The sequence below is a fragment of the Ursus americanus genome, chromosome 12 (genome assembly GCF_024610735.1).
Source record: "Ursus americanus isolate L20-20 chromosome 12, mUrsAme1.1.p, whole genome shotgun sequence".
NCBI classification, from domain to species: domain Eukaryota; kingdom Metazoa; phylum Chordata; class Mammalia; order Carnivora; family Ursidae; genus Ursus; species Ursus americanus.
The window spans coordinates 58,300,001-58,314,991 of NC_142138.1; the positions used below are offsets into that span (position 1 = coordinate 58,300,001).

The 14,991-nt window shown below is 55.2% G+C and overlaps 1 protein-coding gene across 1 annotated transcript in view; it reads left to right on the forward strand.

Annotated features, from left to right (window-relative positions):
* Window positions 1-725: 725 nt before the first annotated feature.
* Window positions 726-14,991, forward strand: part of SLC6A17 (solute carrier family 6 member 17) — a 48,151-nt gene continuing 33,885 nt past the window's right edge. Inside the window, exon 1 of the mRNA XM_045801552.2 lies at window positions 726-1,046. The gene's annotated coding sequence lies outside the window, so the exon portion shown is untranslated. The remainder of the gene's footprint in view (window positions 1,047-14,991) is intronic.

Consider the following 14,991-nt stretch of genomic DNA (forward strand, 5'->3'; position numbering starts at 1 on the left):
AAGGAGGGTGGAGTGGAAAAGGAATTGCAAGTAGGGGAAGAATGAGCGAAGGCAGGGAGGCGAAGTGGCTAGGGCAGGGGAGTAAGCCCTTTGGCTAGAGCTGAGTTCTTTTTTTTTATTTTAATGTTTTTTTTTATTATATTATGTTAGTCACCGTACAGTACATCCCTGGTTTCTGATGTAAAGTTCAATGATTCATTAGTTGCGTATAACACCCAGTGCACCATGCAATACTGTCCTCCTTACTACCCATCACCGGTCTATCCCATTCCCCCACCCCCCTCACCTCTGAAGCCCTCAGTTTGTTTCTTATAGAGCTGAGTTCTTGAAGGAAGGCCAAAGAGCTGCTCCTGAAACGGTGAAGAAAGAAGGCCCAGGCCCAGGCCCTTGGCCATCGGGACCCCATTCCTCTCTGAGGACAGAAGCCCTGCTGATGCTACCCTACGATCTGGGTCCCCTGGGCAGGGGCCTCAAGAGGCCGCTCCCGGGTTAGCCCCTCTTCCTCTCCCTGCCCACCCCCTCCGCCTGCGTCGTCGGCCATCAGAGCCTCGCTTGCGGCCCCAGAGCCTCGCACTGACGCGGGCCCGCGCGTGAGTCAAGCCTGCGTCACGGCGCCCCGCCGCCAGGGTGGCCTTTCGGAAAGCGAGGGAACAGTGCGCGCTGCGCTGCGCTCCGCCCAGCTCCGTTCCGCTCCGCAGAGCCGGCGCGGCCAGGGCGCAGTGAGGGCGGCACTCGGCGCCGGCGACCGCAGCCGCACGCGCTCTCGCCGCCGCGGGACCTGGGTCCCCGCGCTGCTCCCCGGAGGCTCGAGCGCGCCGCGGGCGGGATCTGGGCCGGGACCGGCGGCGAGGGAGGGAGCGAGGAGAGAGCAGAGTCGCGTGCGCGGACGCGCGGCTCCAGATTCCCTCCCAGCCCCGGCCGGTGCCCGCCGCCTGCCAGACTCGGGCTGCCCGCGGGAGGGGCGGTGCGCCCGCCACCCGTCGGGGACCACAGCTACTCGGCCGGAGTGCAGGGGCCGAGCCCGCGCGACGGCCCACGCCGGACAGGTGAGTCGCCGGCCGCGCCCCGCCTGGCTTTACCGGGCCAGCCACCGCAACTTCAGCTGTTCCGGCCCCGCCCCAGCGAAGAAGGCCTAAGGACGGAGGTGCGAGGCGGCGCTGCCAGGTATCCGCCCGGCCCTGCGCTGGCCCCGGGCTCCTCCCTCTGCTCCCGCCGCTGTTGCCTGGCGACGGAGCCCCGGGGCCCGAGCTCCTCCGGCGCACCGCGGGTGCCCAGCTCCGCGCTCACGGGTTGGCCCACGGGCTCTAGCTTCCGGAGCTCAGGAGGGCCCAAGAACTCCGGAGGTAATCCGGGCAGAGCTGCAGAGGCAAGCGCCCCGCGGAGGACCAGACTGGAGGCCCGGCGGGTTTGGCCGCCCGGAGCTGCGCGCCCAGGGCGCAGTTCCCGCGGGGAGGCTTCTGCGCGGCTGGAGACCCCAGCCCCAGCCGCTCGGCTTCAGGCCCGTGACCTTGACAGTAACATTGGCAGGAGAAGCAGAGCGCTCACGCCCGAGATGAATATTTAATTCCCAGTCCTGCGGCTGGACCTCGCTGAATTCGGAGCTAGCGGGGAGCCAAGCTTCCCTCGAGGGAAGCGCGTCTGGCAACCGAATGGTGGTGATGGGGGACGAGCGCGGGGTGCAGGTCTGGAGGACCGTCTCGGGAGAGGCCTCTGCCACATTTATACCTGTGCGCATGGTGCTCTCAAGCTATGCTCACAGTAGCCTAGGGAGGGCCGCTCCCCCAGGGGCGCGGCCGCTGAGGAAGGAAGCCTGGTGCTATCTTTAAAAGCCCCAACAGCGCTGTCAGGGCTTTCGGAAATCCTGAGGCTACTCACCTTACAGGGCCCAGTTGCTCTCAAGGGGCCTTAAAAAAAATTTTTTTTTTAAATCCCATTCCTTTTTCCTTCTTTGGAAAACATTGAGGAATTAGGAAATGTCTAACCAGAGCTACCTTGGGGACTGAAAATTCAGCTGCGAGAGTGAGGCAGGAGGGTTGGGTTGGGGAGGCAGGGCAGTGGGGTAGAGAAGGAAGATGCTTGTGAGCGTCCTGTCCTTGTTAATAGGAACTTCCAGGAGCTAAGAAAATCCTGTAATGGCTCCAAAAATATTCACCCAAAACTTTCATTGGAGCCTAACTGAGAGGCTGTGCTGAACATTCTGACTGATGTCTGGAGAACAAGGTCAGAGTGTGTTGGGGTTAACAGTGAGGGATTCTTGTATTTCGTGCTGTGCTTATCCCACGGTCCAGTGAGGTGGACCCATCACCCAAGCAGGAAGGGCTTGGAGGTCACACCTGACTGTCCTTGGCTCTGGCCCCTCCATGGGGACCAGCAGAGGGTTCGGCTCGTGTGCTGGCTTTTTCTCTAACGAAGCAGATGTAGCTAAGTAGGTGGTGAGTTTCAGCAAATCCTTGCAGCGTGGCCCGAGTGACTCAGTGCAGAAGGCAAACTGTGCCCACCAGCGCTGATTGGAGTGAGTTCGTTTGGCCTGAGTCACACACAGAGTTGTGTGTCAGCTGTTTGAGTTGAATGGAGCACCTTACCAGGACTTGTAAGGAGAAACACCAGAGCTCCCAGTGTTTTGGGGTCACAGAGGGGGGCAGGTCCCCAGGGTGTGTGAAGCAGAACTCAGGCTGCCTGGCTGCCGGGCTGGGGTCCTAGAGCTCTGGACCCACAGGCAAGGCGAGCAGAGCCAGGTCGGGGTGGGGGGTGGGGGGACTGGAGCAGAGGCTCTGGGGAAGGTTCTGTGATTGTGGTCAGAAATGGGCCCGTGCTCTGCCACGTGCCAGCGTGGGGTGACCTTGGGCAAGTCGCTTTACCTCTGAGCCTTGGTTTCCTCAGTTATAGAATAGGGATGCCTGTGGCGCCTTTTCCTCAGGCTTATTAGGAGCCCGGTGTTGGACCCCTGGCAGGTGCTCATCAAATGTCCATTCCCCACCCTTTTCTTTGTGGCCCAGAATCCGTGGCGGTTCTTGCTGTCCCGGCCCTTGTGCCTTGGCGTGAGAAGGGCTGTGGAGACAAATGAAAGTGTCAGGGCTTCACATGTGGTTGAGAAGGACCCACAATTCAGCTTTAAAGTGACCTCTTTCCAACCTTCCGGTCTCCCCAGGACGCCTGGAGTAAAAGCGGGGTTATGGGGGGTGGGGTAGGGGTGGCAGGCAGAGCTGTGCTGGTTCAATGGGTGCCCTCGGCTGTCTGCAGCAGCTCTGGGGCGAGACTCCTGCACAGACCTTGACTCCTTAGGATCGTGCATGACTGTGGCCTGCTGTCAAGTTGTGCCATTTGCTGGGGGGACTTCAGGGGTCCCTGCCCTTTGATCAGATCTTGCCCCCCCACCTGTCCTGTCCACCATGGAGTTGGAAGCTGCATGACAACCGTCCTGGAAAGGAGAGTGTGTCTCTTGCCTTCCCCGGGGGATCCTGGCCCCTCGCTCTCTCTTTCTGTAACGCGGTGCTGAGCTAAGGTGCGTGTGCCTCGGAAGTCAAGGCAATAAGGGGATCCCCAGTGCAGCAAGAGGCCATGCTGGCCCAGGGGACCCCAATCTACTACAGGCAATGTATGTGTGTGTGTGTGCGCGCGCGCGCGCAAGGTACACACACCCTGGATGGATGCCTTCCCCACTGGATCTGGGAGCAAATTTCAGAGATGAGGCGATTCTGGGGAAGCAGGCTCCTCCCTGTGCCCCTTCCCTCCCCTTGCGCTCCTTTCCTGTCTAAGTTAGCTGCGGCAGGCCAATTCATCACCAGTCCCTGTAAGGCTGCTAAGATAAGCAGCAGAATGGTTTAAAGGCAAGATGGATTTGAGCTTTCTTCCTGGAAGCAGATCTGAGTTATCGCTCGCTCCTAGGCTGGGCCGCAAGAAGTTCTCACAGCCAAACATCTGGGGCACCGGGCTGGGAACAGATTCAGTCTGTCAGCCCCCCGCAAGGTCCTTTGCCATTGTCCTCCCCCACCTCATGGCCCGGACTTCCAGAGGGCAGAAGCACAAGCCCACAGGTGGGTCTGTATTGGTGCGCTACCCCGGACAGCCGGGTCAGTGACCTGTGGGGAAAGCCCTACTTGGTGTGCTTCTAGGAGGGGTGACTGCAGTTCTGGGGTCCAGCAGCTCACGCCCTGCTTGGCACACAGTGATACTGTCCGGGGTTTTCCTGAGGCTTCTGTGTCGTGCTAAGCGCTTTAGTCACACACCGTCTCATTTAATCTTCGCTACAATCCCAGGAGATGGGTATTGCTCTCTGCAGTTGACAGACGTGGGACTTGAGGTTCAGAGAGGTGAAATAACTTGCCCAAGGTCACACAGGTCGTGAGTGGCAATCTGAACTCAATCAGATAGTGAGGATCTGAACTCAGGTCTGGCAGAATCCAAACTTAATGCTCTGAGCCACTTATGGGATCTATCTCCGTAGTTAAGTTCTTAAGCTATATTTGCTGGCTGCCTAAGTATTTCTCCAAATGAGGCGGTCTAAGCCTGTGGGTCTGGTTCTTTAAGCTAGTGACCCGAGGAAGGGGGAAATGAGCCTCCGCCAATGGGAATTTGGTAGAGAACGAGCATACCTAAACTTCCAGAACGAGCATACCTAAACTTCCAGAACGAGCATACCTAAACTTCCAAGGCTTGTAGAATCTGGTCTGTGGGGCCAGGTGGGTTGGAACCCAGCAGAAGAGCCAGGCTCTATTGCGGTGTTTTATTGTCCTTGTCGGTCTTTTTCTTCCCGATCTCTACCACTCCTGACCTCATTCCTTAAAGTTTATCCAAGTCAGGGGTTGGTGCTGGAAGGGAAGGGAAGGTGAGGGAAGGGCCGAGCAGGTTGGATGTGGTCGGGAGGATTTCTGCATCTGCGGAATGAAGGATGGCCAGGCGCTGGTGGGAGCTCTGGTGTGTCAGGTTTCTCTGCTGGAGAGTGGGTGCCGGGGACTCGCAGCAGTTTCTGGGGAGGCCCCAGACCCCAGAGCAGAACTGCCAACATCACGCCAGGGTTATTTACAGCAGCCGCCGGCATGGGCTGCTCAGAGGGACGCTGCTTGCTTCCCAGACTTGTTCCATGGAGGGCCCACTGTCCTCACCCCTGGGGCTTTGCCACTGGAGTCCACGGCTGCTCTGGGGAAGCTGGCGTCTGATTCTTCCTGCCTGTTCATCTCTCCCCTCTCCGAGAACTCATCAGCCCTGGGAGAACAGGCCCGTATCGGCCTATCCTGCCTGCTACCTCCAAACCGCCGTTGATCTTGGGGAAGTTCCTGTAAGTGAGGGTAGGTCATTGGAGTGTAAGCACTATTGCTCCCCCACCCCACCCCCAGAGGACACGAAGAGTTCTCCCAGAAGCCCTTGCTGCACAGGCAGCCATTTTGTGCAGATATATTCCTTTGAAAATGCCCCCTCTCCCCCACCCCCATGAGTCATTATTTAAATTAAAACATTGTTCAACTGTGGATAAATCCAGTTATTTAAAAAAAATAGATATTCACCGTGTACAGAAAACTTACAAGTGAGAACATAAGCTTAGATGCAAGAGGGGTTGCCATACTACATTATTCTCATGTTCATGACCAGGTCTATCTTGTTGGAGAATGATTCTGGGTCAGGCGAGTCCTGGGCAGCCTGAGTCTCCAACTTGGGAATTGAGACTTAAAGTCCCATTTTCTCTGGGGCTTCTTGGGGAGTGAAGGCAGGGCAGGCGTGGGGAGGAGGAAATAATGCCCCAGGTTCTGGGCCCTGGGGTCATCTCACCCGCTGCATTTGTCCCACCGAGCTGCCTGCCGCTCGATCTTCCAAAGCTACTCATGGTTCATTTGGAGACAACAAGTTGCCTCTCGCTGTACTCCATCATCTCTAATTACTGGTTTAATTAGAATTTCCTCTGGATTCTGTGCACCACAAATTTGCCACCTATTCTTTTACTCACAAATAGAATTTGGGGGTCTACACCCCCAAATTCCTGCTGGTTGCATTTTCTCTTTAATTATAAGACTCCTGGGCTCCTGTGGTTTTAAATCCCACTCCAGGTCAGGAGCGCTGTTTCATAAAGCTACCTTTCAAGGAATGTGAACAGTCACCTGCTGGAGTGGCTCCATCAGGTGCTGCCAGTTAAGTATTCGGTGAGGATGTGGACCTCCTCTTCCCTGGGGCGGCGGGGGGGGTGTGGTGTTAAGGGAAGGACAGCAGGTGCAACCCAGCATTAGCTCCCAGAATGCCCTGATGGGTGCTGTCCACGGTACTAGCACACCACCGAGATGACCTGCCGGCTAGTAATTTGGGGACTCCTTTAGAGCAGCTGGAAGGAATCTCCTTGACCAGTTCCCCAACTTGCATTATGTCATTGGCTTTAGGAAAAGACCTGGCCAAAGGAAGAAGCTCCTAACCTCAGGGAGAAATGGTGGTAGAAGGATGCGCCTCACTGTTGACGTGCTGAATGAGATTTATTGTGCAAGGCAGTATGGCTCAGGGGAGAGTTTCCTCCCCATGGCTCAGGGGAGAGTTTCCTCCTCTCCCCAGGGGAGAGTTTCCTCCCCAGCGCCACAGATGGGGAGCATGTGGCCCAGTAGTAAGGATGCCTTCATGTCTTGGAATAGCCTGGAGTGGCTTAGGGTAATACGGCCTCCTCCATTTACCCCAGCGTGCCATACCAGCGTTCTCTTCTTAGTGCGTTTGGAAAGTGCCAACGTAGCAGCAAGGAAATGGGCTACAGAGTTTGGGAAACCACAGTTTCAATCCCTGCTCTCACACTTCATGGCAGGGTAATCTCGTACCTGATAGTTCTATCCCCTTAGCCTTGGCTTCTTTGTTTATAAAATGAGAATTACACTTTCTATCCCAAGTTTTTTTGGGGCATAAATAATGTATGTAAGCACAGCAGGTCTTCAAAAATATTTGCTCCTGGGGCGCCTGGGTGGCTCAGTCAGTTGAGGGGCCGCCTCTCGGTTTCGGTTCAGGTTGTGATCTCAGGGCTGTGGGATGGAGCCCCGTGCTCAGCGGGGAGTGTGCTTGTGGATTCTCTTTCCCTCTGCCTCTGCCCCTCCCCACACTTGTGCACTGTCTCTCTCTCGCTCTCAAATAAATACATACATCTTTTTAAAAAACTGCTTGCTCCCTTCACTGTGATCTTAGCTGTCCTGTGACCTGTACCCAGTAGGAGCACTTTTTTGCCCACCCCTCCCCAAAGCTGCACTGAGGGCTGGTGAGGAAAGAGGCACAAACCCTTCTCATTCCCAGGAAAAAGACATCATGTTGGGACTGTAATTAAGGGTTTCTGATCACTATTCCTTCAAGTGCTCTTCAGCGATCTGGTGGGTAACTCAGGTAATTGGACCCCCTTGGTTCCCACTCTCTCTGAAACAAGATAAAATCCTTTAAGAAAATCCAGATCAGAGAATTTGGACAGATACTGTGAGGACCCATCTGTTACCACCATGAGCCTCCCAAGAACGAGGAAAGAAGGTAGTGGGGTTTTCACTCATTGCTCCTGGACTTTTTATTTTCACACCTGATTTTAAAAAATAGTGTCTTTTTCCAATTGGGACAGTCTCATGGGTCTTCTAACTATATGGGACCTGGTATGTCCTTCAGCATCCTGGGGCTCTCTGTTTCCCTCTCTCTTTAACACCTAAACCCCACCCATCAACCTGGCTCAGGTCACCATCACCTCTCACCTACCCTCCCTGTTTCTTCACTTGTCCTATAGTCATCTCCTTAAAAACAGTTGAGTCACATCACTCTCCTGTTCAAACACTTAAAACAGCTCCCTGTTAGCCTTGAAAGGAAATCCAGGCCTTTCCATGGCCTGCAAGTCCTGTCTGTTCTGGAGTCTAGCTATCCTCCTGTCAGCACTTCCCATTCTTCCCTTTCTTAGGATGCGCTTCTTTCTGGTCCTTGTACTCACCAAGCAGGCTGCCTCAGGGCCTTTGCACTTCCTATTCTCTCTGCCTGGAATGGTTTCTCAGGCTGTTCACAGGGCTCATCCTCTCACTCTGTCAGGTCTTTATCAGAGTGTGTGCTCCTATTCCCCCTATATATCGTAGCGTCACTGTCTCAGTCCATCCCCTCACATTCAGTATAACTTATTTATGTACTATCTTCATATATACTATAGGTGTGTGTCTCTATACGCAGTATTAATTATATACTTGTCTGATTTTTATTCATCACTTTACACTGGAGTATAAATCTCACAGGGGAGGGACACTGTTTGCTCTGTTCTCTGCTGAGCTTGAAAGGGCCTGGCACATACTTAGTGTTCAGTGAATATTGGATGAAGGAAGTAAAGGAAGCGGGAAGTCCGTAGGAGCACCAGCGCCTGCACCCCCGGCAGCCCCCCACATCCTCGGGCACGCACGTGCTTGTCACACTCCGGTGCCAGGGCGTTGCCGGCCAGCGGGCGGCTGTGCCTCGAGACGTGGTCAAGCCCATCTCCCGCACGTGCTCACAAGAAGGGGCGGCTGGCGCCCGCATCATCTCCTTTTATCCTCACGACGACTCTGTGAGAGTGGGGCCTTCCTCTCCATCTTTTCAGATCCAGAAGCCGAGACCACGAGAGGCTGTATCGTTTCCTATAGACTCACAGCTAGTAAGTAGCAGCACGACTCCAGCCAGGCTTCCCTCGCTCCGAAGCCCATATTTCTGTGCCAGCGTCGTGGTTTAGAGGCAGACCCCAGAGCCGGACTGTGCTGGTGTGCACCCAGGGCCTCCAGCTTTGGACTTGTAGCTACGAACCAGGTGCCTTCCCTCATCAGTTCCAAGATGCATTTTTCTGTACGTTGACACATCTGCGATTCAGGGCACAAGGTACAATCAGTGGTGTCTCACAATGGCTGTTGATCAGGTGGGTGGTGGAGACTGGGGGAAAACCTTCCATTCACCCTCTCTGGTAAGTTCAAGAAAGTGCCAGCATCAAAGGGTCTTAAGTTCAATGAACTTAGGTCACGAATCCCTCTGAACCTCTACTTCTTCATCTGTAGAATGGGAATAATTGTGGAACCAACCTCATCCGGTGACGGGCAGGGTTTAAGGAGCCGGTGGCTGCTTCACACAGTGGCTGCTGCAGAGCCAGCCCTCAAGAAGTCTCCCCTGCGTGTGTGGTTGTTGTTGATTACTACAGCCCCCTCTGCCTTCAGAAGTTCCCTTAGCACCTACATTCTGGCACGAGACTAATGCGTCTGGGGGGCGGCCATGGCGCTGCTGTCGCTTACACACCCCCTGGGCATGCCTTCCCCCCTCACATGAAATGGTAAAACTGAACCAAAAGATTGTGTTTGCACTAGCCCCACCCACATCTTCCAGTGCCAGTTCCTCCCCCTCTGGACCATCTGCCCCTTTTCCTGCTTCCCTTCCTCCTTGACTAAGAAAACAAAATACCAACTGCAGAGAACAGGCTCGGCAAATGCAACAGAAGGTGAGACAGGCCGCGGAAGGTTCTACGGGCTCCTTTGTCTGAGGTGTTGTTTGGGACGGCCCCACCAGCCTCTGGAAGGCTCTGTGCCGAGGCCGTGCCCGTCTAGGGTTTATTTCTCTGAGGTGAAGACGGACCCTGTCTACAAAGTGGAGAAAGTGAGGCGCAAAGAATGGTTCCTTCATGAGAGACAAAATGTCCGTGAATGCTGGCCACACTTCTCAGGTTAGCTTTGCTTTGAACGGCCACGTCAGGGGGCGCCTGGGTGGCTCAGTCATTAAGCGTCTGCCTTCTGCTCAGGTCATGATCCCAGGGTTCTGGGATCGAGCCCCGCATTGGGCTCCCTACTCAGCAGGAAGCCTGCTTCTCCCTCTCCCACTCCCCCTGCTTGTGTTCCCTCTCTCGCTGTGTCTCTCTCTGTCAAATAAATAAATAAATAAATAAATAAAATCTTAAAAAAAAATTAAACTGCCACTTCGGGGGCACACTTGGGTGGCTCCGTCGGCCGGGCGTCCAGCTCTTGGTTTCAGCTCAGGTCATGACCTCAGGGTTGTCGGATTGAGCCCCGTCGTCAGTCTCCTTGCAGGTCTCCCTGCTTACTGGGGACTCTGCTTGCCCCTTGGCCTTTGCCCCTCCTCTCTCTTGTGCTTTCTCTTTCTCTTCCTCTGTCAAATAAATAAATAAATAAAAACCTTAAAAAAATAAACTACTTAGGGCACCTTTGGGGTATCATGTCTTCTTGGGATGAGAATATTGCATCAGAAAATAGGAAAATTTGAGGGGCGCCTGGGTGGCGCAGTTAAGCATCTGCCTTCGGCTCAGGGCGTGATCCTGGCGTTCTGGGATCGAGCCCCACATCAGGCTCCTCTGCTGGGAGCCTGCTTCTTCCTCTCCCACTCGCCCTGCTTGTGTTCCCTCTCTGCTGGCTGTCTCTCTCTGTCAAATAAATAAATAAATGAAATCTTTAAAAAAACAAAACAAACAAACAAAGAAAATAGGAAAATTTGGGAGCTGGGAAATTCCATCAGACGCTGGAAAATTTGGGGACTTCAAAATGCATCTGTTCATGAATTCACTCATTCACTTCCTTCGTCTCATATTTACTGAGTACATGTAATAGCAATACTTGAGGATTGGGTCTTGCAGAACCAAAGATGGTATTCTTTGAGATCTAGGTGGGAGATGAAAACCCAAACCCAGCAAATCTCTGGAATGGAGTCAGAAGTTACTGTTCTGTTTATTTGACTTCCCGGTAAACTTTTCTTTTTCTATCCATGTGGTAACCAGATACAGTTGGTAGGTAAGCACTGTTTCCTATTTTACAGATGATTACAGAACAGAAAACTGGCTTCCAAGTCCTGGGGTCCTCCCCACATGGGCTGCACGACTGTACCCGCTTAGTCACCCCGGCTGGGGCAGGCCACACCTAGTAGGTTTAAAACGTATCTTGGTCAAGCGTGTTCGATTTTCACCCCTGCCTCTGTTGCAAAGGTGAAGGCTGTGGTTAGCATTTCAACAGGGGAAGCAGGTTGCTCTTGGAGGTGGAGAAGGCAGGGCCCCTGGAACATCTGTAGGGACCCTGTTCCGTCCTGTGTGTGGCAGGCACAGGCTGGGCTGGGGGCGGTGGCAGGTGGATGCAAAGCTGGGTACACCTTGGTCCCTGCCTCGGGGAGCTCCCTGTTTAGAAAAGGAATCAGGGGTGCACACAGGGAGCTGTACTAGAAAGCCAAGTGGTAAAAGCGTGAGAGAGTATTACAAGTTGCACGCCGAGAAGGGGAAAGAAAGAAGCATGAATTTTCACTTACAGCATCTCGTGTCGCAGAGGCGAGGCAGTGGACCTTGAGCCCGCCTTCAAAGACTAGAAGCTTCAGTAGGCAGAGGCTGGGGAGGGCTTTATGCAGAGGGGCGGGGGGGGGGGGCGGGAAGAAGTGACAGCTGACCCTGGCAGATTGAGGGGCCCTGGTAAGGGCCATGGGCTCTCTCCAGGAGGCAGTGGGAGTGGGGCGACATGGTATTTCGGGAAGCTGCCTCTGAAGGCCTAGAGGAAAGTGAGCCTGATGCAGGTGTCTGACTGAGGAAGGGTCTGCACTAGAGCGTGAGGGGCGGGAGCGAGGACAGGGCATCCAACATGCTAACAGGGCTCTGTGCCCTTGGGATGGAGGGTGGGGGAGGGAGCTGGACGAGAAAACCCAAGGAGAGCAGCCATCAAGACCCGCCAGGGCCTGTCAGGAGCAGTTCGCCCCAGGTGACTGCCAGAAGTTTCGATAAAACAATTAAAAATAATTTGTAGGACAATTTGTGTCTCTGATAACAGTCCGACCCGTTTTGGGCTCAGTTGAAGCCCAGAGGCTCTGAGGTAATTAGGAGAGCTGTTTGGGCCACAACTGCTTGTCACATGGAAATCAGGAAGCTGTCAAGTTGTCTGAGAGAGAGGGACCCCAACCTTGCTTCCTTCCCACCACCAATTAGCTTTGAGTTGGACCTTGGCTTTACGGCCGAGGCAGCGGGGTGTTCTCCCACCGCCCTCCCCTCCTGGGGGCTCTTCCCGGCTCTCCACGGTAGAGGTTTGCATTTAAGAATGTTCAGTACTGTCCCCAGAGCCACGAGACCCAAGGGTGGCAGAGCAAGCTGTGCCCCATGGGGCTCAGGAAAGCGGGGCCCTGGGGGGGGGTGTCTGTCATCACCTTGGCTGCCTGCTTTCCTGAAGGCGGTGGCACCATGACACAGTTCCCCTGGGAGTCTGGCTTGGAAAATAAGTGATTCCCTTGAGTTCGTCCCCTGAGATCCCTGCTACACCCTCCGGAACAAGAGAGATGTTGACCCCAAGAGGTGGGTGTTCATGGCGTTGACTGGATGCAGCGTTCCAGAAGGCTCCCACCTCTGGCTGCTCGGAGTGGAGGGGCTGGGCCTGGCCCCGGGGGCAGGTGGGTGGCTGCTCCTCAGCCCTGAGGTGATGGCTGAGTCCCGTGCTTGAAAAGTTGTGGGGCTGTCAGCCCTCTGGCCCGGGATATTTTTACCTGTCTGCCTCCTCGTCACACTATTTTTTTTTCTTTTTAAGAAGATTCACAGTTCACTCCCTTCATGCTACTTCTCACGTGTTCTGAGCTGGAAGCTTAGCCTCTGTTGCTAAGTGACAGATCTGGTACCGTGGGCTTCCTCGGCTCTCGAGCCCCCTGCATTGTGCTTTAAGTAATTGCGTCATTCCTCTCAGAGCGCACCCCGGAACCCCATCATCTGATGTACTGCTCGTGAAAGCAGCTTTTGGCCCACCCCAGCTCCTCCAGGGGCACGGTTCGAGTTTGGCTGGCCCGGCGTCAGAGCGTCACGGCGACACCCCAGCGAGCTCTGCGCTGACAGGGGTGGTAAGACAGGCGGAAGGACCTGTGGTGTCACATGCCTGGGGCGGGGCATGCCTTGCTCCCACCCCTGTGCAGGAGGGACACCCAATGGATACAGACAGAGCCGAAAAGGGCCTCAGAGATCATGCAGACCTACCCATTTTACACACAGGGAAACTGAGGCCTAGAGAGGTCAGCGCAACAGCGGCAGCTCACACGGTTGGTTGGTGGTTGGTTGGGACCAGCCCCTAGCTGGTCTCCTGATCCCTGGACCATGGCTGCCTCCATGGCCTCCTGCCCCTTCTGGGTCTTTCTCTGATTTGCTTGTCCCAGGTCATGCTTCGGGTTTGTTGGCTGGGTACGTGTTGGATTCCCATGCCCTGGTCTGAAAGCTGATCTGTCACCAGCCCAGGGACTCCCAGGGAGCTGGGGGATGCAGGAAGGGAGGGTCGTTTCAATGCTCTTTAAAACATGGAGGCAGCCCAGGAGCGAGGAGACGTGGGTGCTGACAGCCACGTGATGTGAGCCAGGTGCTGTCCTGCCCTGGGGCGCGGCTGCCCCCGCTCTCTTCCCGGGCTGGCTGCGAGTCCAATGAGGTGTCCAGAAGAGGCGACATTTGTGAGCCCTCGCTGGACGCCGGCACCGTTCTGAGACCCCGACTGGTGTTCCCCACAACACTGTCGGGTGGGCGCTGTGGCCCTCCCTCGACGGCTGAGGAAACGGAGCTCAGGCCAGGCAGCTGGTGAGCACGGAGCTGGGATGTGACCCCGTGCAGTCTGGCTTCTGGGCAGTGTCACCACCCCAGGCCATGCCAGCAGACTGAGTCAAAGTGTTTGTAAGTGGTTTCAAACTATCACAAAAACGAGCTGTTGGTCGACTACTGATATTGCCAGACGTTAAGAGGAGGCCATGTGTCTGTTAGTAGTAACATCGCCGATCTTTAGACCCAAGACCTGGCGCTGGGCGGCCTTTACTGGCTTCCCTGTGGCTGTGGGTGAGGGGGACAGGCTGGGCTTTGCAGGGTGCCACCCCAGCAGCCTCGGGGTGGAGGGCAGCAGTCCCTGCTGACAAAACCCGGACATTTCTGAGATGGTGTGGGTGGAAATGCTTCTCTCCACCCCCTACCCCACTTCCTCCACAAACTCACTCTGGCTTTTCCTGGGCAGAAATGGCATTTCTGTGACCACCTAGAAATAGGGGGGCTTCCATATTTTTAAATGAATAAAGGCAAACAGTGCAAGGCTTCTCAGCAGCAGGGTCCTTCCTGGGGCCAGGCCCAGTACTGGGCACTTTGGATGTGTCCGCTCACCGAGTCCCTGTGGCAGCCGTCCCTCGGAGGGGGGAGCTGTCATCGCGTAGACCCTTTTCATCCCCGAGAGCACCCCCACCAGCATCATTAACATGCAGTGGCTGCCCACCGCTCTCAGCACCCAAGTCCCCAGAGTCAGCTGCAGTGGTGGAGGGCAGGCCAGGGGCTGAGCGCTCCCATTCTGTCTGCTCGCTCACCCACTTGACACAGATTGCCTGAGTGCCTGAGTCCCCTCCTCAGGGATGCCTTTCCAGACCACAAAATGGCGGCCCTCCAGCTTGCAACACCTGCCCCCCCACCATGTGATTTCTCCTTGTATCACGTAGCCCCACGGGCCATCGCACGGTTCTTTCTTAAGGATCTGGCCCTTCCACAAGAAATAGAAACTCCCCAAGAGCACACACTTGGCTTATATTGTTTGCTGCTGCATCTCTGGCATCTAGAATAGAGCCTGGCACAGAGAAGGCACTCAGCAAATGGATGTCAAGGGAGTGAGAATGAATGAATGAATGAATGAATGAATGAATGAATGAATGAATGAAGAGGGAGCTCTCTCAAACTCAGGCCCATCTGATTGCAAAGCCCCTGCCCTCACCACCACCGCCTTCTTCCTGTTCCCCACCCCCCATGCTGAGTCTGACCCAGTGGCTTTGGGCAATTCGCTTCCTCTCTGGGCCTCCATTTTCTCATATAGAAAATGAGAATATTGCTCGGGCCCCTCCAGCTTTCATAGTCTAAGTGTCAGACTCTGTTGTCACCGAGTGTGTTCCTGGGCACAGAAGGTTCCAGTCATGATTGGAGCCCAGCCCAGGGGCTCTGCTTGCAAATTCGCACCAGCATTTTTCATCCTGCAAACCTGATGGCCCGGGAGGCCCCCGGGCCCCTCTGCTGTGACGCAGGATGCTCGCACACACCTTGGGAAACAG